The 20532-nt window shown below is 53.4% G+C and overlaps 3 long non-coding RNA genes across 3 annotated transcripts; all 3 read right to left on the reverse strand.

Annotated features, from left to right (window-relative positions):
- Positions 1–681: 681 nt before the first annotated feature.
- On the reverse strand, positions 682–7557 carry LOC122171121. The gene is made up of 4 exons (XR_006171909.1): positions 7244–7557; positions 4490–4621; positions 4087–4377; positions 682–1476 (listed from the first exon to the last, which is right to left on the reverse strand). It is a non-coding gene; the product is annotated as an uncharacterized LOC122171121 (long non-coding RNA).
- Positions 7558–10828: 3271 nt separating this feature from the next.
- On the reverse strand, positions 10829–12855 carry LOC122171123. The gene is made up of 3 exons (XR_006171911.1): positions 12701–12855; positions 11766–11928; positions 10829–11333 (listed from the first exon to the last, which is right to left on the reverse strand). It is a non-coding gene; the product is annotated as an uncharacterized LOC122171123 (long non-coding RNA).
- A 74-nt stretch (positions 12856–12929) lies between these two features.
- LOC122171122 lies at positions 12930–18779 on the reverse strand. The gene is made up of 4 exons (XR_006171910.1): positions 15796–18779; positions 15467–15621; positions 13225–13375; positions 12930–13067 (listed from the first exon to the last, which is right to left on the reverse strand). It is a non-coding gene; the product is annotated as an uncharacterized LOC122171122 (long non-coding RNA).
- Positions 18780–20532: the final 1753 nt, after the last annotated feature.

Below are 20532 nucleotides of genomic sequence, written 5' to 3' on the forward strand. Positions count from 1 at the left end.
CCTCAGCGCGGAAGGCCCCTGCCACCCCTCCCCAGCGCTCTCGCGGCCGGAACCCACCCCCCACGGCGTGCTCCCGCTACCGGCCCTCGCCCCCTTCTCCCTCTGGGTGTTCTTACGGCTTCCCCCTACCCCTCCCCTCCCCGGGATGCCCCTGCAGTTCCCCCGCCCCGGCTGCTCCCGCAGTCTGCAGCCCCCGCCGGGATGCGCTCACGGCCGCTCCCCGCTCGCCGGTTAGCACCGCATCTCGGGGGCGCCGGACAGCGGGACCCCACCTCGATTCCCTGCCCTCGACGGGGGAGATGCCGGAGAGTCCCCCGGGGATGCCCTGTGCAGCAGAGGGGATCCCTCCTCTCTGGCCTTCCCGTGCTTCTGCAGAGCCGGGGGGGTCCCCGGGGACTCAGCCCGATCAGACATGGAGCGAACTCCTCCCGAACCCCTAGGCATTCGCAGCCCCCCGGCCCGGTGCCGCCAAAGATGCACTCATTTGGGGGCTGCTGCAGGTGGTATGGGCTTCCCTGATGCGCAGAACCCTCCGTGCCTGATGCTTTTGAAGGTGGCAGTTTTGTGTCTGAGGTTCCCTGTACACCTGAAGAAAAAAGCATTAAAGTACCGTCAAATGGAGTAAGGTAATAGCCGAGGAGACAAAGCCTCCTTTCATGCCCTGATCCTTTCTGTCTCTTTTTAATAAACAAGTGCTCTTCCCCTGCAGTGGTTTCCAGGAGGAGTCAGTTTAATCTCCAAAAAAGTGGCTTATTCGGGTTTATTTTCAAAGCTGATCCTAAAGTATCTGCACTCCCAAAGCCTTGCTGCCCACCCCCTGTAATATGGAAGGGATCTGAGATAATTAATTAGCTGCAGAGGATTTCATATTTGTTGTCACACTGGATTCTGCGCTGAGCAAGAGCCGCCATGGTGCCACCTCACTGGAGGTGGCTCAGAGGCAGCGTTCAGCCCTGTGCAAGGACACACAGCCATGCCCACACCGCAGTGGTGACCAAGGGAAAGGGACAGCCCCACCCCAGCAGCTTCACCACCTCAGGTAAACCCCCAAAGTGGTGAGGCAGGCCTTGGAGCCAGCAGGCAGAGTGGGAGAGCAGATGGTAGGATCAGGGTTTGCTCTCCATATAACATAATGCAGCCAGAATCATTAGGGAAAAAATGGAAAGAGAGTAGGGATGCTGCACTCAGGCACAGGGCGCAGCAGGGTTCAGGGAGCATTCCTTGTGTGCATTTTGGACACACGGACAGCACAAAGCTGCAGGGCCAGGGAGGCACCAACTGGGACATGGCCAGTGGATGGCTCTGCATGCCTGGAGAAGAACACAGGTGGAGGGAGAGAAGGGCAGAAGTGCTTCTCATGACAGGGAGGACAGGATGCTTCAGGAAGTCACCTGGCTTCTCTCTGCTTTTGACACACATCTCTGTGGAAATGCCCCATATCGTAATGCTTTGTCCAGACAGCAGCACGGCCCCTGCCTGTGGGAGTAGGAAATACCAGATGCAATTGTTTGATCCAGACCCCACTCTGCCCTGCACCTCATGGAAGAGATGGTTGAATGCCCAGGCATTTGATCCCCGTCTCTTTCTTCTTCACTGGCTGTAATCCCAATGGGACCACAGTGGTTCTACAGATGAAGGAAATTCAGCACAAGAGACCTGTGAGGCCTATGGGGCAGTTTTTAAAAGTGAGGTTTTTCTGCATCTGGGGCATTTTGGAGACTGGGACATACGGCTTTATGAAAAGGCACTGCACATGCATCCTTTCAGCAGTATTTTTCCTGGTTGTTGTGAAGACGACCAGCCACCATCTCCAGAGATGCTTGCCATTCTGTTATCATTTGAGAAACAATTTAGGATTAAATTCTTTCCTCGCTTCTTCTGGAAAATCATGCTCTTCTAGAAATCCTCAGGCATTTTGACTTATGACATGAATAAGGCAAGGCCTTGGGTGTAGGCACCAACACAATCTCAACTGTGGTTCTGACAGGATGAAGCCTGAATAATACTCCCATCCCTGTTTTTCTCTGTCTGCATCACCAGCTATCACATCTTGGTGCCCTCTTCGGCTCCTCATTTTGTCTCAGAGGCAGATTTCTCCAGCTTCATCACCACGGTTGTTAGCTGTCATCATCTCTGCTTAGTCTTAAGGCTGGCACATTTCTTTCAGATTTTCATTCTGCTTATGGTCAAAATTGTGGCATACATAAAAATACTTGCCAGCTGCCTCTCTCTACTGCAAAATCCACTGCCTCTTTCAGTAAAGAGGTTCTGTGTCTGTCATCAACCAGCACCCAGACTTTTCTGCTCCACCTCAGTGCAACTGCTCTTTAAAGTTTGTGTCTCTGACTCATCCAGACCCCTTCTTTTCTGTTTTGTTTTTTGTGTGTGTGTTTTTTTTTTTCCTTCATCTTTCCTATTTTCTCTTTGTCAGCCAGAAAAATCCGTTTGTTCTGCATTCAGGCACAAACTGGGATCCCCCATGAAGAGCCACAGTTTCAGAACACAACTGTTTCATCCTCCCAGCTGCTTTAATTTCATCAAAGCCCATCTGTCCCCTACCTTGCTGCTGCAAAACCCCCATCATGTTTGCTACCCTAAAAGACAGAGGGAACATCCGAGCTCAGCACAGGTTCCACCTTTCCTGCCACATCCCAAACCCTGCTACTTCTCAGGGATGTCTGCGGAGCAAAGCACTGCCCTGGGCTCTGTCCCACTCTGCAAAAGGAGCTTCTGGCACAAAGATCCCAGCTCAGTGACAGATGCCACAGAACACAGCATCCCAAGGGCAAAATCCTTCCCTGTCTCAGGGAACCCTGCAGATCCTCTGCCAGATGTTGACCCCAACAGCATAGGCAGGCGGGTTGCATATCCTCAACATCTTACACATTAATTGAAATTAATTGTTAATTGTTCCAGCAGATCCACTGTGCGTAAATCCTGTCAAAGACAGGGGGCTTTTGGTGGAATGAGGAACAGACCATGGAAGGCTCTTCCACTCCACGCCTCTCTGTGTGAGCTGGTGTTGGCCTGCACAGGGCTGTGCTCAGCTCTTTCCTGCTTCAGGCAAGCCTCAGAAGCATGCATGCATTGCAAGCATGTCCCTCCGTCTCCCCACCCTTCTCCCAGCACGAGGTCTGTCTAAGTCCCCTCTATTTACCCTATAGCTCTGATGGTGAAAAGGCAGCAGGCTCCGGAGACACTCACCCACACCCCAGCCCCTTAAGGGAACAGCTTTCTCCCCTGTAACAGTCAGATGTTTTACAGAGGCTTGGAAACATGCCTGAACACCAAATCCATTGGTGTCCATTTTTTTCGCACCTCAAGCTCTCCTTTGCAAGAATTCAGCCTACTCATCCTGGGACAGTCATGAAATCCATGGTAGAAAGACTTACTTCTCTCTCGGCACATAGCTAGCAATCAAAGGGAGAAAGACCCTACAAAAGTGAAGAACTAGCCAGTTTCTTGCTCATGATAGAAAAGCTATCAGGGTTACCTCCAGCCCTTTTATGGCATATTAACCTAGGAGCAAAGAAGAAAAAAGACACACATCTTTCAAGGAAATGTGTGCCTCTTTTATCTGCTGCCCTCCCCAGGAAACTCATTCTCTCCTTGTCCACCCACATAAGCAGAAATGATGAATGGAAATAAAATATAAAGTTTAGCCATTCTCTTTAATCCTAGACTTCCCAATTGGATGATTTGGTCCATGCCTTGGTATCCAAATTTTGCACGCCAGTCATTCTGACCATTGTCCATGCGGCCTTGGCTCACAGTGCCTTTCAAATGCCTTTGTGTGTTAGATGCATACACCATACCCAAAGCATTTAGCAGCAGCCCAGCCTTGAAGGGTTTCACACTCCTCAAGGCAGAGGGGAGCCTGCCACAGAAAAGCCACTGCCACATCACTTCTCCCACACTGGAGTGCATTTTTTGGCTGTTTCTGCAGCCCCCAGCCTCCAGGCCATCAGCCACAAGTATCAGTGCAAGAGCCTGCTCCATCCCAGAGATTCCCAAGGACTGGATCTCCCTCTGGCTGCCCTGACTGTTCTCACTTTCCTTTTCTCTGCAGACCCCCCTTACACTCACCTCAGTGTTAAACAACTGTTGCAGTTAGGCCAGTACATCAGGTACCTCTGCACACCTCTGAGTTCCCAAGGCCTGTGGCAAACCAAGCTGTGTCATGGCTCCTTTGGCCTGGGGATCCTAATTGGTAAGAGAAAATTGAGCCATTGCCTGTCTTTAGTTCCAGAAGGTTTTAGAAAATCCATCATCAAAGTTGAACTGAAGAATTGAAAATAGCACTTCAATTGAAAATAGCACTTCTTAAAGTCCATTTGTGTGTTCCTACACGCATCTCCTGGCCACGTCAGCCAGCATCTGAAAGAAACATAAGGAATTATTAAGAAGACAAACAATTAAAAGAAAAATCTCCAAATCACCATTAAAAGTGAGTTAAGATTTTTGTCAGAAATGCAGCTGTTCTTGTCACCTTTGTCAGAGAATGCCGCTTTTGAGCGCCAGAGCCTAGGAGCTCTGCAGCTGCCATGCAAACACAGGGAGCTGGGCTCAGGCCGGGGGTGCGGGTGAAGGGCTGGATGCCATCCAGGCAGCAGGTCTGGGTCTGAAAGAGAAGAGGGATGGCTCGCTCTGTTGCAGTGAGCTGGGGGTCGGCCTTTTATCTCGTGCGACTGGTGATAGGACGAGAGGGAATGGCTTCAAGCTGCGCCAGGGGAGATTCAGGCTGGATGTTAGGAAATGCTACTTCTCTGAAAGAGTGGTCAGGCACTGGAATGGGCTGCCCAGGGAATCACTGACCCTAGGGGTGTTCAAGGAACATTTGGAAGTTGTGTTGAGGGATGTGGTTTACTAAGAACTATTGGTAATAGGTGGATGGTTCGACTGGGTGATCCTGTGAGTCTTTTCCAACCTTGGTGATTCCATGATTCTATGATTCTAAGGTTAAAGTGAAAGTGTGGTCTTGAGGTGATGCTGGCGAGTTGGAAACTGAGGCCTCCACTGAAAGTCTGGTGAAAGCATTTGCATTCAAACAAGCTTCCTGTACTGCAAAATGTGTCACAGAGGTGACCTGGGCAGCTCAGAACCTCTGGCTGAGAGCAGAGGGTTGTGACCAGATTCAGGAAAATGTTTCCCCCCTCCCACTTTTACCTGTTTCGTGTATTTCCATGTAAAAATACACTGGACGCTATATACCTTGTCACATGAAGGGGAAATACAGAGAAGGACTTGAGTGCCACTGGAATAAGAGAGACAGAGAAGGATCCTGTCTGACTGTGCCTTCGATTCCCTGTTTATATGTTGTCTGCTACCGTTTAAGAGAGCACCTTTGGATGACTTCAGGTCAGGAGGTTCAGGAGACCATTTCTGCAACAAGAAGTTAATGCTGACAGGCACCCCATGGCTGGAGAACACCCTCAATATAGCAGAATTGGCACCTTGTTTAATGGATTCATATAAATAGGAAGGCAAAGCCAGGAGCTGAGGCAGCATTTAAGCCCTGTACTGTGAGGTACAGAGGCCTTACGGCGAGATTAAATATAGGTCTCACAAACCAGAACAACAGTGTTTTTACCAAGAAGATAATCAAGCCCTGGAGGAAATTACATGATGTAAAGCTCAGATTTAAAATAAATGTGAAATGAGTTGGTGGATTTGGGACCAGTTCCTTATGGAAAAGTTTTCGCATCAGAAAAACCACTGACGACACTGGCTTTTTAATTAGCAGTTTTGGAATAAAGCCAAGAGGACTGAAGGGATGGTGGAGACTCAGTCCTCATCTTGCCCTTTGCAAGGAGGGCTGGGGGCAATGAAGGGCCGGGATTAGGAGAGGGCTGGGCTGTGCACATGCTGCATGTTGGAAGCAGGAGACTCTGAAGATGAGACCTGGGTGTTCCCATTGCAACTCCCCATGGGCACGCATTTTCCTAGGAAGATCCTGTACCTCTGAGAACAACATGGCAGTGAGTGCTGAATCAAAACGAGAAAACAACAGGCCACGCAGGGACGCAGGCTGTGATTGCACAGAGGGAGCAGCCTGTGCAGCATTTGGCTGACGCCAAGTCAAGGAGATGGGTGTGGGATGAAGGCCCTGTCCTGAGCCAGCTGCTGCAAACATTTGCCCTGGCTGAATTGTCTGTTGCCCTTGCATGACTCTCTTTTAGTCTACTTTGTCACTAAGAATTTTTAGTGGATGACTCGAAACGGTCCCACATCCCTTGGTCCCTATGAACTGCTCGCTGCACTGCTGTTGCTCTGCCAGCTCCTCAGTCCCACCTCCTCCCTGCAGGACAGGTTTCAGTGGAGCTCAGGGTTCTTGCATGCTGATCTCTCATCATGTACCTACACGTGTCCCCTGGGACCAGCCCTCTGAGGGCTATAGGCAATTGGTAACAAGTTCCTAAATACAAAATCTCCCTTGTGTGACACTCGGCAAGAGAGGCTGGAGCCTAACACAGGGGCATGACACAGCCACTGTCCTCACCAAGCACTCCTGCAGCCAGTTCAAAGGATACTAATTAAAAAATAAAGACTGAGGTTTTTTTTCCTTCTCCTCCAGATTTCTTTTCTTTCTTCATATCAGACTGCAATCCTGTACTTTGTGGTTTAACTGTGTTCTTACATCTCCTTTTCCCAGTGAGTTAATGCAAATGATTTTGTGCCAAGGTGGATCTGTGCTAAGCTTGACAGCAAAACACACGGCTCGAGGCACATGCGCTCCCACTTCCCTCGGGAGTGATGGGTTGAATCAGCCCCCTAAACCCCTCCAAGCATCGTTTCAATTTTCAGCTCAGTTTTCATCTCCCTCCCCTCCTTGCCAAGCCCGCACAAGAGCGGTGGGAGGTTACAAACAGAGAACGCAGCTCATCTGCGGCATCTAGCCGGTGTGAGCCATGGGCGCGCGCATGCGCACACAGCACCCTCCCTCCACAGGCGCTCCACGGCTCTGCCGCGGATCCGCGCTGCGGTCGTCACGGGTCTTTCCCGCTCTGCAGCTCCCTCCTTAGCTCTGCCCTGAGCGCCTCCCGGCTGGCGCTGGGGAGGCCGGCAGCAGCACACGTGTCTGAGCTGAGATTAACCCTGCAAAGCCAGGGACAAGGATTGCTATTTCCTCATCCAAAATTCATCACCTGGAAAGGCTGCCAGGCCAATTCTGCAAAACAAAGGCTTCGGTGGGAATCTCCGCTCTTTGCAGAAGCGGTGAGGTACAGAGCTCACCCCGGCTTACCTGAGCCACCGGTGTCCGCCCTCAGCGCTTGCTCGGTCCCGTCACGAAATGGCATCACACATTCAGGTGGGGTGGCTCAGGGACACGGGGGCTGGCAGGAAGGATGAAGGAATGTCATTTCATTTCGTCTGGAGAAGGGGAGGCAGAGGGCTGAGTTAACGGCGGTCTAAACAACCACCCGGAGGGCACGGAGAGAGAAACTCCTCCTCGAATACAGCGGGAGACAAAGGCCCCGTCCTGCAGCTCGGCACAGTCGGCCCGACAGCCGGGAAACGCTCCTTCCGTGACGCGGCCCGGCCCTGGAGAGGCCCCGCCGCGCCTCCACCCGCGGGCTCAACGCGCACGAGCGCGAGGTGCGGCCTCCCCGCGAGGCGCGGCCGTGCGGGGCGGGGCGCTTCGGCCGCGGCTCCTGCTGTCCGGCGCAGAGCGCTGCCGCGTCCCGATCTCTGGGCCCGCACCGCCGCGAGCGCGGCTCGGCCCCGACCCGAGGCCTCCGCGGCGGCCCTCCCGCGCCCGCCCGTCCCCGCCAGGTGGCAGCAGTGGCCGCGTCGAGCCCCGCGCCGGCCGTAGGCCCGGCCGCTCCCGCGGGATCCTGTGGAGGGGCCGCTCTGCGCCGGGCGCTCCGCCGTCGCTGAGAGCCGAGCGGGCCACTGGGAGCGCCGTCCTAATGAGAGAGAATAAAAGGAGAGAAGCGGCTCGTGCGTAAAGCCGAAGTCCCTCGCGTGCTCCCCGTGTTTGTGCGGGTGGATTTTCCCACGGTCAAAGCAGATCCGGCCCCCCGTTCTACTCGGCAGGGCCGCGCCGAGCCCCCCGCCCTGCCGGCTCCCGGCCGGGCTCAGCAGAAGCCGGGCGCGCCGCAGCCCGCGGGCTGTGCCGGAGCGACCACGGAACCTCTCCCGTCTCGTAAAGCCTTCTGATAGGAAGGGGGTATTTCCGACATCGCGGCCCCTGACCTGCTCCGTTCAAACCTTGCAGGGTCAGAGCACCGCGTCTTCCTGCCCGTACAGCCCTGCGGGATTTGCAGAGTGAAGCAGTTCATTGAATGTGGTTACTGTGAGGCCGTTTGTGTCTGCTGCACACCTACGCTGGACTTTATCTCATCACACCAGGGCTGATCTGAGATTCCATTTTAGCGATTTTCTAAAACATTCCAGCCACCAGTATACTCAGCTGTAAACCAAAAAACCAGCATGGCTTCACTAAGGGCAGGACCTGCCTGATCAACCTAATGACCTTTCACGATGCCATAACTGCATCAGCAGACAAGGGAAGAGCCACTGATGTCAACTCTCCAGATTTCAGAAAGGCCTTTAGTGCTGTCCCCCACACCATCTTTCTCTACAGACTGGAAAGGTATGGATTTGATGGGTGGACTGATCGATGGATGAAGCACAAGTTGTGAGATTGTACCCAGAGAGAAGTGGTCAATGGCTCCATGTTTGGGTGGAGGCCAGGGACAAGTGGTGGCCCTTAGGGATCAGTGCTGGGACCGATGCTCTCCAATGTCTTCATCAGTGACACCGATTGGGGTCAAATGCTCCCTGAGCCGTCTGCAGGTGACACCAAGCTGTGAAGGGACACACCGAGGGACGGGATGCCATTCAGAGAGACCCAGACTGAGCAGTGGGCCCAGGAGAATGTCGTGAGGTTCAACAAAGCCAAGCACACAGTCTGGCACCTGGACCGTGGCCACCGCCGCTGTCGGTGCAAGCTGGGGGGTGACGGGATGGAGCACAGCCCTGCCAAAAAGGACTTGGGGTGCTGCTGGGTGGCAGCTGGACGTGAGCCAGCGCTGTGCCCTCGTAGCCCAGAGAGCAAACCGTACCCTGGGTGCACCCAAAGCAGCACGGCCAGCAGGGTGGTGAAGGGGATCTGCTCCTCTGCTCTGTGCTATGAGACCTCACCTGGAGTGCTGCATCCGGACAGGGCGTGCTCAGCACAGGAGAGACGTGGAGCGGTTGGGGTGTGTGCAGAGGAGGGCCCAAAAATGCTCCCAGGGATGGAACAACTCCCTGTGAGGATGGGCTGAGAGAGCTGGGGCTGTGCAGATGGAGAAGGGAAGGCTCTGAGAGAGCTGGGAGAAGCCTTTCAGTATGCAAAAGAAGGGAGAAAGAAGGGGACAGACTCTTTACTAGGGTCTGTTGTGGTAGGAGAAGGGAAAACCATTGCAAACCAAAAAAGGGAAGATTTAGGTTGGATATAATGAAAAAGTTTTTTACAATAAGGGCAGTGAAGCACTGGCACAGGGTATCCAGAGAGGTTCATCAGTGACCTGAATGAAGGAATAGAGTTCACTCTCAGCAAGTTTGCTGATGGTACAAAGCTGGGGGGAGTGGCTGACACAGCTGAAGGCTCTGCTGCCATTCGGCAAGACCTGGACAGACTGGAGAGCTGAGCAGGGAGGAACCTGACCAGGTTTAACGAGAGCAAGTATGGAGTCTTGCACCTGGGGAGGAATAACTGCATGCATCAGTACAGGCTGGGTGATGACCTGCTGAGGTGGAGCTTTGCTGAGAAGGTTGTTCTGGTGGTGTTCTGGTGGCCAACAGGTTGGCCATGAGCCAGTAGTGAGCCCCTGTGGCCAAGAAGGCCAGTGATATTCTGGGATGCATTAAAAACAATGTGGCCAACAGGTCAAGGGAGATGATCCTCCTGCCCTATTCTGCCCTCATGAGGCTGCGTTTAGACTACTGTGCTCAGTTCTGGGTTCCCCAGTTCAAAATAGACAGGATCTCCTAGAAGGAGTCCAGCAGAGGGTCACAAAGATGATGACAGCCTGGAGTATCTCCATAACGAGGAAAGGCTGAGTAGCCTGGGTCTGTTATCTGGGGAAGACTGAGGAGGGATCTGGTTAATATTCATAAAGGGAGATGGGAAGCAAATGGATGAAGCCAGGCTCTTCTCGTGTAACAACAGGACAAGGAGCTCTGCCCTAAAACTTGATCATAGAGAGTTCCATACAAACATGTGGAAGAACTTCTTCGCGGTAAGGGTAACTGAGCACTGGAACAGGTTGCCCAAGAAGGCTGTGGAGTCTCCTCTCTGTGGATATTCAAGACCTGTCTGGACACCTACTTGTGTGACCTGTTGTAAGGAACCTGCTTTAGCAGGGGGTTGGACTCAATGATCTCTAGAGGTCTCTTCCAACCCCTGCAGTTCTGTGATTCTGTGATGGATGCCCCATCCCTGGAGACACCCAAGGGGTGGGACTCTGAGCATCTGATCAAGTTGCAGGTGTCTCTGTTCATGGCAGGGGAGTGGACTAGATGACCTTTAAGAGTCTGTTTCAATTCAAATAATTCTATGATCCTGTGATTCTATGAAAAAAAAACAAACTATCCTCTGTACATGGACACACTGTGAGATGCTGCAATCACCCTAACGGTCCCTGGAGAGGGAGAAGAAAGACTCGTGCTGTGCAGCGATTGTACTTCTCATTGGCTCCTGGTGCTTCCTGGTGGCAGGATTTAGTAGGGCTATGAATTTGCTATGGATTTGCTGTGCTTAGTGGGACTGGAAGATCCAAAGCATATAATATGGCCAACAGACATTGTTGGAGCCCATGCTTGATCCAAACATGCTTGTAGTGCTTGGTGAGCAGCCAGAGCAGAGAGCTGCTGTTACCCTTATGGAACTGATGCCCAGAAGTGTTCCTCTGTGTTACACCAGTACATCCCAGCACATGCCATCCTCTCTGATGGCTCTGTACCCCAATGAGACACATGGGAATTGTTTCATAAGATTGAAGCTGTTTCCCAGCAGACAACCAATCTGCACAGACCCTGCAGCCTCTCTTGCACTGTGCGAAACAAAGCATTGGAGGTGTCAGAACCTTTACGTGTTTTTTGCCACAGCATCTTGTGGAGACAAGTAAAGGAATGCTGCCTCTGTAGGTTATGGCCCGGGAAAGTCTAAATGTTACATTTCTTTAGGAAGATCCCAAAACTGGGGCAACATCCTCAAGCTTTTACCCTCTGCTGTGCCATGGTGAGTGGACTTCCCAGGTTTCCAAAACCTAGCCTGGTCTCAGAGAGACCTGCCAGCTCCCGGGGTCACAGCAGTGCTGCAGGAGGACATCCCAAAAGTGGATCTGAAAGAGACGAAGGCAAGCATTACATAATTAATAAATAAAAGGAACTATGTTAAAAAATTGAAGGGACTGTCATTTTCTTCCTACAGTGCAGTGTAACTTAATGCATCCCATGGGAAGCAACTTGTTCACAAGGAAAGGAGGACTTTTCTGTGCCCGTGCTGGCACACAGAACTGCCGCACTCAGCACAGGAACTGAGCCTCTTGTCGCCCCAGGGATTGCACGTATCAAGCCCTTGTGAATCAGAAGTGATCTTGCTACACTTGGGCAACCCCCCCTTGTCATGGCCCCTTTTCTTCTTGGTAAAGCCTCAAATGAGAAGCCATGAGAAGCCAAGAGCCAAATGAGTTGGCTCTTCTCTTTCTGCAAGCCCAGAGATAGCTTGTAAATGGTGGTATTGCATCTAGCTCCCAGCAGCGGCAGTCACTCACCCTCTTGTAGGAGGACTGCAGAGCTGAATGCTGGCCTATATTTCCATCTGTCAACAAGGCTGGTGAGTACTGCAGCCTCTTCTTCTCTGGCAGCTGTGGTTTCTACCAGGAAAGGCAGTGGAGCATCCTCCAGAAAGGCTTTGCTTACCACCATGCCCAGTCGCTGTGAACAAGCAAAAATGAGATACCTTCATTGGTTACATCAGTAGTTCAGAAGTCACAACCTATAAATTCTTTTGTGCCAAAGCTCTCATGCTCTCCAAGCAGCCTGCCAGGCATAAGGGCAACTGCTCAATGAGGTTTGTTTGTAGTCAACCAAGTGCTTGCATTTCAGGGGATCCCACCAAATTTCTCTCCTGGTGGTTGTCGAACAGTCAGAGCTTCATCAACACTGTGTGGAGCAGCATGCCCTGCATGAGTTCCCACTCAGCCTGGAGTCTTGCAGGCTTCCCACAGGTCCATATCCACCTCAGAGCCCAGACTTGTGGAGAAGCTCATGGGACACACCATGTAGCTTAGAGAGCAAGATCAAGCCCAGGGCCAGTGTCAGATCCAGTGCCAGGAGCTGCAGCAGTCTTCCTGCATGGCAGCTTAACACAAAAAACATAGAAAATGTTGGGCAGTGATGCTCAGAAATGCCAATAGACTGCTTCAGCTCCTAGTCCCTGTTGTGTCTCTGTTTCCTGCTGCCTTAACCAGGGGCCAGCACCTCCATGGCCATGGCCTGGCATTGCTCTGGGGAAGCCTCTCACAAAGCAATTGGAAGAACAAACGTGTGACTTAGGCACGTACCCTGCAGGGCTGTTACTCTCTACTAGGAGCAGAGCCTGATCCACACCCCAAGCTAGGGCCATCTGCCCTCTCTGATGATGCAGAAAGCAGGTATTGAGTCTCATCTCCGGGAAGGGAATACTAGGAAAACAAGAGATGCTAACCTCTGGAATTGTGGGACCATGAGTCTGGGAGACAGGATGACATCCTGCTTCCAGGGCACAAGGGAAGAGCTGCCATCTGCGAGGATGGTCCCTGAGCTTCCCAGCTCTGCTCTGCCAGTGCTGTGCTCGTCCCCGTGGCTCTCCTCCTCCGGCCAGAGCTGCCACGCAGCTGCCCTGCTCCCGTCTGCCCGCACCTGCAGTGCCACGCTGGCTGGCCAGGCGCCTCCGGCTGCTGTCCCCTGCAGCTCTGAGAAAATAAGCTCTTCCTTGCAGCCAGCGCTCCGCTCAGCCAGGTGTGCCCCCCGGCAGCTCATCTGACTGTGGATCAGCCGGCAAACACCACCGGACTGTTCCGCTGGGGCAGAACCTGAAGAAGGCAGAAGGTTCATTGGCCGGGAGCCTTTTCCTCGCCCCTCCAAGAAGGCTGCAGCCCCCGAAGGGGGCAGAGGGAAGACTTGAGAGGAAGGGACAGCACCAGGCTTGCAGGTTTGAAAGGGCTGCCAGCTCCTCCTGGCCATCCTCACCCAAACGCACGGGCTCTCTTCAGCCCCGCAACAGCCGGTGGGCTCTGGGTTCCAATCGGGTTGCCGTTCACCTCCGCGAGGACCGAGAGGGTTCAAAACCGCCGTCAGCAGCATCAGCAGGTGGATGCAGGGTGCAGAGGATGGCAACTGCCTGAATGCAGCAAAAGGTTCCAACTTAAACAGGGACAGTTCAACAGCACCAATTACCTGCAATCCAGTAAGGAATCTAAGTACTTGTCTGTTCTGTTGAACTGCGCAGCTGGAGATTGCTTTGTTGTGTGAGTAGATGAGGAAACTACTTTCACAGCTATGTAAATGACAGCTCGCAGAGGACAAGGAAGCAGCAGTCAGCCCTGTCCTGAGAGCCCGACAGTTGGGCGAGCAGCCTGCCTCAAGACCCACGTGCTGCTGCCCTGTCAATGCATTCCGATAATTCAAACATTTTACACTAAGCGGAGCGGTGGCGATTTCATCCTCTCTGTGAGGGATTAATTGCTTTTAGACCCACTTAGCTGATCTGTAGTATCTGGCTGAAAGCACATGCTGTGGGGTTACGTTGATGCTTCTTGGCATTTTTTGAGGATGCAGGGGCCTTTAACTCCTCATGTCTTTTGTTTCAGACAGCATCCTAATCCTCATTCCCAAAGCTATGGCTCTTCTCCAGGTAACAGGGAACTCATCCCTCTCTGTCCTCCAGCACAAGGCACTGTATCCACTCCCAGCTGAGCACATCACAGCATCTCCAGGCACACCTGAGGCTTCAGACACTGGGAGCCAGATCCTGATCCCAGTAGGGAACAACTACTGAACAGCTGATTCCATTCCAGGCTATGGTCCAAGCAGGGATATTCTGTGCAGCTCTGCCTAAGCAGACACTACAGGAAACCTGTCCTGGTTTTGGCTGGGATGGAGTTAATTTTCTTCACAGTCTCTCTGTGAAGAGAGACTTCATAACTAATTAATAATCCTGAAAAATAACCATTAAATAGTCACTTTCCCCCAGGCCCAGGCAGTGACCAAGCCCCACCATCAGGCCTCTGGGGAGGAACTGTCATCCCTGAAACTCATCAAGGAGTCTCTGGATATGAGAGAAGAAAAAAGGGTCCAGTAGGGCCCAAGCTTCACACCACACTCAGAGACCTGTGTTCCTGCTGAAGGAACACTGCAGACAGGAAACCAAGAGGAAAGAATCTCCAAAACTTTGGTAGCTTTGGGCTGACATCTGGGTACCATCCAGATTTAAGTAGTGAAAACATTTTGGATGGTGATGGAGGGTTTGTGCAGCTCTCATCAGGTTGTCTGAATGCTGTGGAACTCTGGACCCAGCAATGCACAAAGGATGTTTCAAAGAACTGTAAAAGGTTGAGTCTGTGATTTGGGAGTTGCTGACAGCCTTACATGCTCTTTAAGGAAACAGAGCTTAAAGGAGTGAGGAAGGCATACCTGCAAGAAGGTGCAGGGCAGAGGGGCAGGAACTGGGTGTTACAGAGGACCAGAAAGCACCCCTAGTCTGAGAGGTACACTCAGACTTGGGGTCTCCAGAGCAAAGACTTTACTGCACACAGCTGGAGGCCACCACCTCCTCCTGCTCTGTGCTTTCTTTGGGAGCCTAAAGTGCCTGGATATGCTGAGGAACTCACATGGGGAATCTGGCCACCTCCTGTCTGGGGGCTGTATGTTCATGGCAAGGTCAATTCTGGCACAGAGATGGGCAGCACTTCTGTCAGGTAGGCCTGGGAAACCCAGAAGAGCTGCAGGCAATGCTTGCCAGCACTTTCCAAAAGTGGAGTCATGGCCCACAAACCCTGGCAGACTCCAAAACACAGACAGAAAAGCAAGACTGGAGAGGGTGCCAGTGGGCTTTCTGCATGGCTAACCAAGGACCAGGCTGCAGGAACAGTGCTACAGGACCACCCGGGCATTCAGACACAGCTCTGGTTACACCAGCAAGGGAGGAGAATGGGAATCTAAGAGCAGAAACCACACGACTGACGTCATGCTGTAAAAGGACCAGCAGGTGTGCCAAGAGCAAGAGGCAGCTAAACTGCAGATCCAATTGTGCTTCCCCACTCAGCCAGCTGTGCATCCTGCAAATCCAGCTGTGCTGCCCAACAGATCCAGCTGTCCTTACCTACACAGTCAGCTGTGCCCTCCTGCAGATCTAGCTGTGCCATCCCACAAATCCAGTTGTGTCCTCCTGTCAGATCCAGCTGTGTTATCCAACAGATCTTCTTGTGCTTACCTACACAGACAGCTGTTCCATACTACAGATCCAGCTGTGCCATCCTGCAGATCCAGCTGTGCTGGCTTTCCAGATACTTGGCACCTTCCCAGCATGCACCACATGGGAAAAATGAAGCAAACCTGCTGGCACCACCAGGTATCAATCTGCTCCAACTAGAGGAAAACAAGCAAGCTGGATGTTATGATACATTCTCCGAGATAAATTGGGGTGAACGTAGTCTGACTTTTGGGGGTAGGTTTGCTACTATTGGCTAAGGGCACAATGAAGTTTTGGGGGTACAAAACATTTGCTAACAATAATACATTAGAGTGGGCTTTCCCTCTTACCTGAGGATGCAGTGAGCCTGGGTTTTATAAATTTTTGTTAGTGAAAATCAGCAAGATCGGAGTTTGATGGCTGTTTGTCCTTGGTTTTCAACAGAACAGCATCCATCTCTTTGGTCTCCATTACTAGTTTATTTGAGGAGCTGGACAATCGTGCTTCCTCCTGATTCCATGAGAGCTGAGGACCAGCAAGACTCCTGCATCTCTGCAGATGACAATGCTGTAGAGTCCTCTATGCCTGGAAAGAGAAAGTCTCGATTTGCTGGAAGCCAGCTTGCAGAGAAAAGGGCAACAGGGAGACTAACAGGCCAGCTGAGAGAAGAGAAAGCATACTGCATAATTGGAACAAGGCATTGTGAAAACAGTCCCAAGCTTAATTCTCTTGGATGGGACTTCATGTGGTGCCTAAAAGAACTGGCACTTTATCTCTGCAGACAGAAGAAGCAAGAACTTGTTCTGCCATTGTTCAGCCAATGATTCACTGTTGTTTTTTGTTGTTTTTTTTTTCTTTCCTTCAGTTTTTGAAGAGTGAGCCATCTTCATGGGCACTGCTTTTGGATCAGAAGCAGTTGGCACATCCTCAGGCCATCAGTGCTCCTTGCCCTGCAGCAGGTGCCCGCACGGCCCCGTTCCACTCCTGGAGCTGCACTCAGACCCCCCCACAAGTGCTCACCCAAACCAGCATCAAAGGAACTGCAGTGCCTTTCCCAAGAGAAGCGGTTACAACTGGAGGGCTGTAGTTAGATGTGGCCAAGCTTTTCCATTGTTATTTTACAGTTGCTTGATGTTCTGAAAGATATTTAGAAAAATGACTTTGGCTGTCCTGTGCCAAACTGGGTGAGGGTGAAAAAAAAAGGAATTTGGCAGACATGCTATTCATTCAGCATGTAGTTTGGATGACATCCAGTGACTAACATGGGAGTTTTAACTGATCTGGGAGACTAAAAACCATTCACAAATAATTTGATTTAGGGTCACTGCAATTTCTTTTTATAAATAATTTTCATTGAGAAGTACTTTTTTAATTAGGATCGACAGACTTAATAGCAACTCTATTGTGTGCACAGCTCATCATTCCCATCTTCCTAAATGACTTACAGATGTGGTGTGCTGGTTTCTTGTTCATTGCACACGATGGGGCTTGTTCACGGGGCAAGGAAGGCTCTCAGCACACAAGCCACACTGAGCTGCTCTCCAAAGGCGTGTGCTGAGCAGGATCCATGTGGACAGCAGAGGAAGCTTTTGCCATTGTTTTGCACACTCCAGCTCCTCCACGCCTTTGCACAACTTCAGACACCCCCAAACTGCTGTAATTTCTTTCTGACTGCTCCAGCTCCAAACCTGTAGCAGATGCTTTGTTGATGGCTCTCTTGCTGCAAGCCTCAGCATGGCTCAGGGAGTACTTGAGTTCTGCATAAACCAGAACATGCTGCCTGTTCCATGGTGGGAGTGCTGGGCAAGGACTGCACCCAGGAAGAGACCTGACGTTGCAGCATGAGAGAAGAGCTTTGTTTGGTGTCATACCAAAATTTAATCACCTCCTAATCCAATGGATACTTCCACTGGGCTGAACAGAGCTGGAAAGAAGGAGGAGAATTTGGACAGTGATGGGAAGAAGAGTGGCTCTGCCGCTCAGATGTGTGTTTCTTGGCAACATCATCCGTGTGTGATGGGCTTTTCTTTGACTTGCACAATAACAATCTCATCTCAGCCACTTTCGTTACTAATCTTATCTGTTGTTTGAATGGCTCTTAGATTCCCTCCTGTGATTACAAATGTTCGTACAAGCTCTCAGAATCAGCAGAGTTGTTGTTTTGTGGCTGGATATCAGGCTTGGACTCCAAACTTGGATATGCTCACTGTCCGCATCAGATATGTTCTTAAAAGCCCTCTGAATTGGATTTAGAAACAAAAGGCCCATTGATCTTAAATCTTGAGTCACAGCAGTGACACTGGGAAAACCCTTACCCCTGTCCTTCAGGGTAACCCAAACCGGTGCAATGAAGGATGGCCACAACAGTAACAGAAAGGAGAATTTGTCCAATGGGAGGAAAATTCCAAATGTTTGTCCTATTTAGACTAACAAAAGGGACTGAAGGGATATAATTGCTACTGAGAGACAAGTAGAAGGGGGGAAAATATGAGAAAAAGATGTGAAAGTACAAAGATAAAAGTTGCACAAAAATCAGTAACTGTGAAGTAGCCATTGGTATATTCAAGCTGGGGATTAAAAGATATCGGAAAAAGATATGGGAGCTTTGGGGCAGAAAGGCTTGGAGTGGTTCTCAGCAGAACGGAGAGAAGCTCAAAGTGGAGTTTGCTAAGCATATGGGACATGTTGGTGTGACTGCAGCAGTGAGATACAGCAGCACGCAACCTGCAAGACCCTGCCCACCCTTTGGTCATTACTGCCTGCACAAGGCACAGAGAGAGCCACCAGAGTGCTCTGAGAACTTCTGCAACCAGCAACACAGTGAGGGTGGGCAGAGAGAGTACCCAGCAACATCCCACCTAAGGGGAAATAATGTCTGGCCGTATTCCTGGAATTCAGAGGATCCATTGAGTGTATCCACTCTGGGCATAACAAAGCTGACCCGTGTGTGAGAGCACCAGCCTCTGTTGCTGGCCCTTCTTAAGCAGCATCATTAGAATGAACAGCTCTCACCCTGCGTGGCCAGGGACGGCCACCTACTCCCTACCAGACAGGTTTCACCAAGGGAATGCCATCCCCAGTGATATGGTTACCAGCTTTCCAGCAGTGGTTCAAGCACCACTGGGACAGCTGCTGGTATTAGGCCTCGAGTAAGGATGTTCAACGCTGTTCCTTTTCGGGACAAACGAGCAAAGTGGGACAAAGACCTGCCCTGCTACAGCAGGACGGTTCTCGCTGTCCCGCGGCGACCTCGGGGCAGCCGTGTGGGAGACAGCACCCATCGTCAAGGGCAGCCCCATTCACACAGACTCCTCCTGCGAGCCCGCAGCCCTTTGACAGCCGGGACCGGAGGATGCTCACTCACCTTCAGCCGCCCCCCAGTTCGGTCCCGCCCCGCCCCCTTGCGCTCCTCCGGCCTCCTCCTACCTGAGCCGTTCGGCAGCGGAGCCGAGCGGCCGTGCGGGGCCGTGCAGCGGGCTGCTCCGCGGTTCCCGTGCCGCCGGGACGAGCACGCAGCAGTCCCCGGCCCGGCCGCACTCCCCGGCGCCGTGGCGGGCCCTCGTGGCTTTGCCCCGCCGTGGTGGTGGTGTGGTGCTTCCTTGTTGGCTCCGGTGCCAGGAATGCAGTATGAATTTATTTAGCAGTCCTTAATAAATACATGTCAATATATGTCCCCGTGTACCCCTCGGCCCCCTACGGGCTCCGGGACCGGGAAGTCCTCGGGAAGCTCAGATCTCCTCCCGGCCACTTAGCCCCGCGCCCGGTGCCCGGTGCCGCGCGTTGCCCCACGCCGATAGCCCTCGATGCTTCCGGACAACTGTCGGCTCGATGCCGAGGCCCTGCAGCTTCCAACGGCCCCTGACCCCGGGATTTCCCTGCGCAGCCCGGCGGAGCTTCCTGGCCCTACCGGCAGCCCCGGGACACACGGTGGAACGGCACCGGGCCCTCTCCCGGCGCGGAGATGTCCGTGCCCCCGCTGTCGGGAGCCGCCCTATCGGGCCGGGCTCCGCCAGGAGCCGCTGAGCGGCAGAACGCGAGCGGAGCCCCGGCACCCGCTTGGTCACAAACCGTTTCGCTCTCCGATGACCGCGTGCCCGATGGGGCGGGGAGGGGGAGCCACGGTACCGAGGTACCGGTCCGGCGCGGCCCGGCGGTCCGGCGCGGGTTCAGAGTCGAGATTTTGTTTTCCGCATTTCCCCGCCCGCCGGAGGCCAGCTCTGAGCCTCCCGGTACCCCCCGCTCCCGGAGCGCCGGCCCCGTCCCGCCCGGGGTTCAGCCCCCACCATCCCCGGGACTCAATGCGGCCCCGCGAGCCGCAGCTGTTCGGTCCTGCCGGGTTCCGGCGCCGCCGCCGCGGGGGGAAGGAGCATCGGGAGCGCTCGTGGCGAGAAAACGAATTTCCATGGGAAGACGCGAAGCGCTTCGCGCGCAGCGGGGTTCCGCTCGCCCGATGAGCTCCGCTCCACGGGCCGGGAGCCCGAAGAACGGCCGTCCCGTTCCGCTCGGGGTGACTGAGGGGCGGTTTCCGTGTCTCGGCCCCGGCGAGGGGCGGCCGTCTGGTTCCCTCCACGTGGACTCGTCCTTTCGATGTTTTCCGAAAAAAGACTCCTCGCGGCCGCCCGAAACATCGAAACTGCGATTCTTCGTGGGAAAGAAACAGATGGCAGCGCCCGGGACGGGAGCGGGGCCCGGCTGCGGACGTGCGCGAAGCCACGGCCGTGCCCGCCCGCTCCGCCGCCCGTTGGGGCCGGGGGCCGCTGCAGTCGCGTGTTCCCTTCGGCTGTCGCTCCACGCAGACTGCGGGAGCGGCGGCCCCGAGCAGCCGTGCGGGGCGGGCGGGGACCGCGCCGGAGGGGGCCGGAGCCGCGCGTCCCTCTCCAGCCTGCCCGCGACGGGCCGGCAGCGGGCTGCCAGCGGGGACTTGGGGAGCCGCCGAGGCTGGCGGGAGGGCAACGGGGTCGGGAGCGGATGAGAGGTCCGCCCGGAGGGCGGCGCGGTACGGTACAGCACGGCACGGCGCGGAACAGCACGGCGCGGCGCGGTACAGCACAGCGCGGCGCGGCACAGCACGGCGCGGCCGGGCACGG

This window comes from Centrocercus urophasianus, unplaced genomic scaffold (genome assembly GCF_019232065.1).
Source record: "Centrocercus urophasianus isolate 14NV4802_14NV808 unplaced genomic scaffold, USGS_Curo_1.0 seq_811, whole genome shotgun sequence".
Lineage (NCBI taxonomy): Eukaryota > Metazoa > Chordata > Aves > Galliformes > Phasianidae > Centrocercus > Centrocercus urophasianus.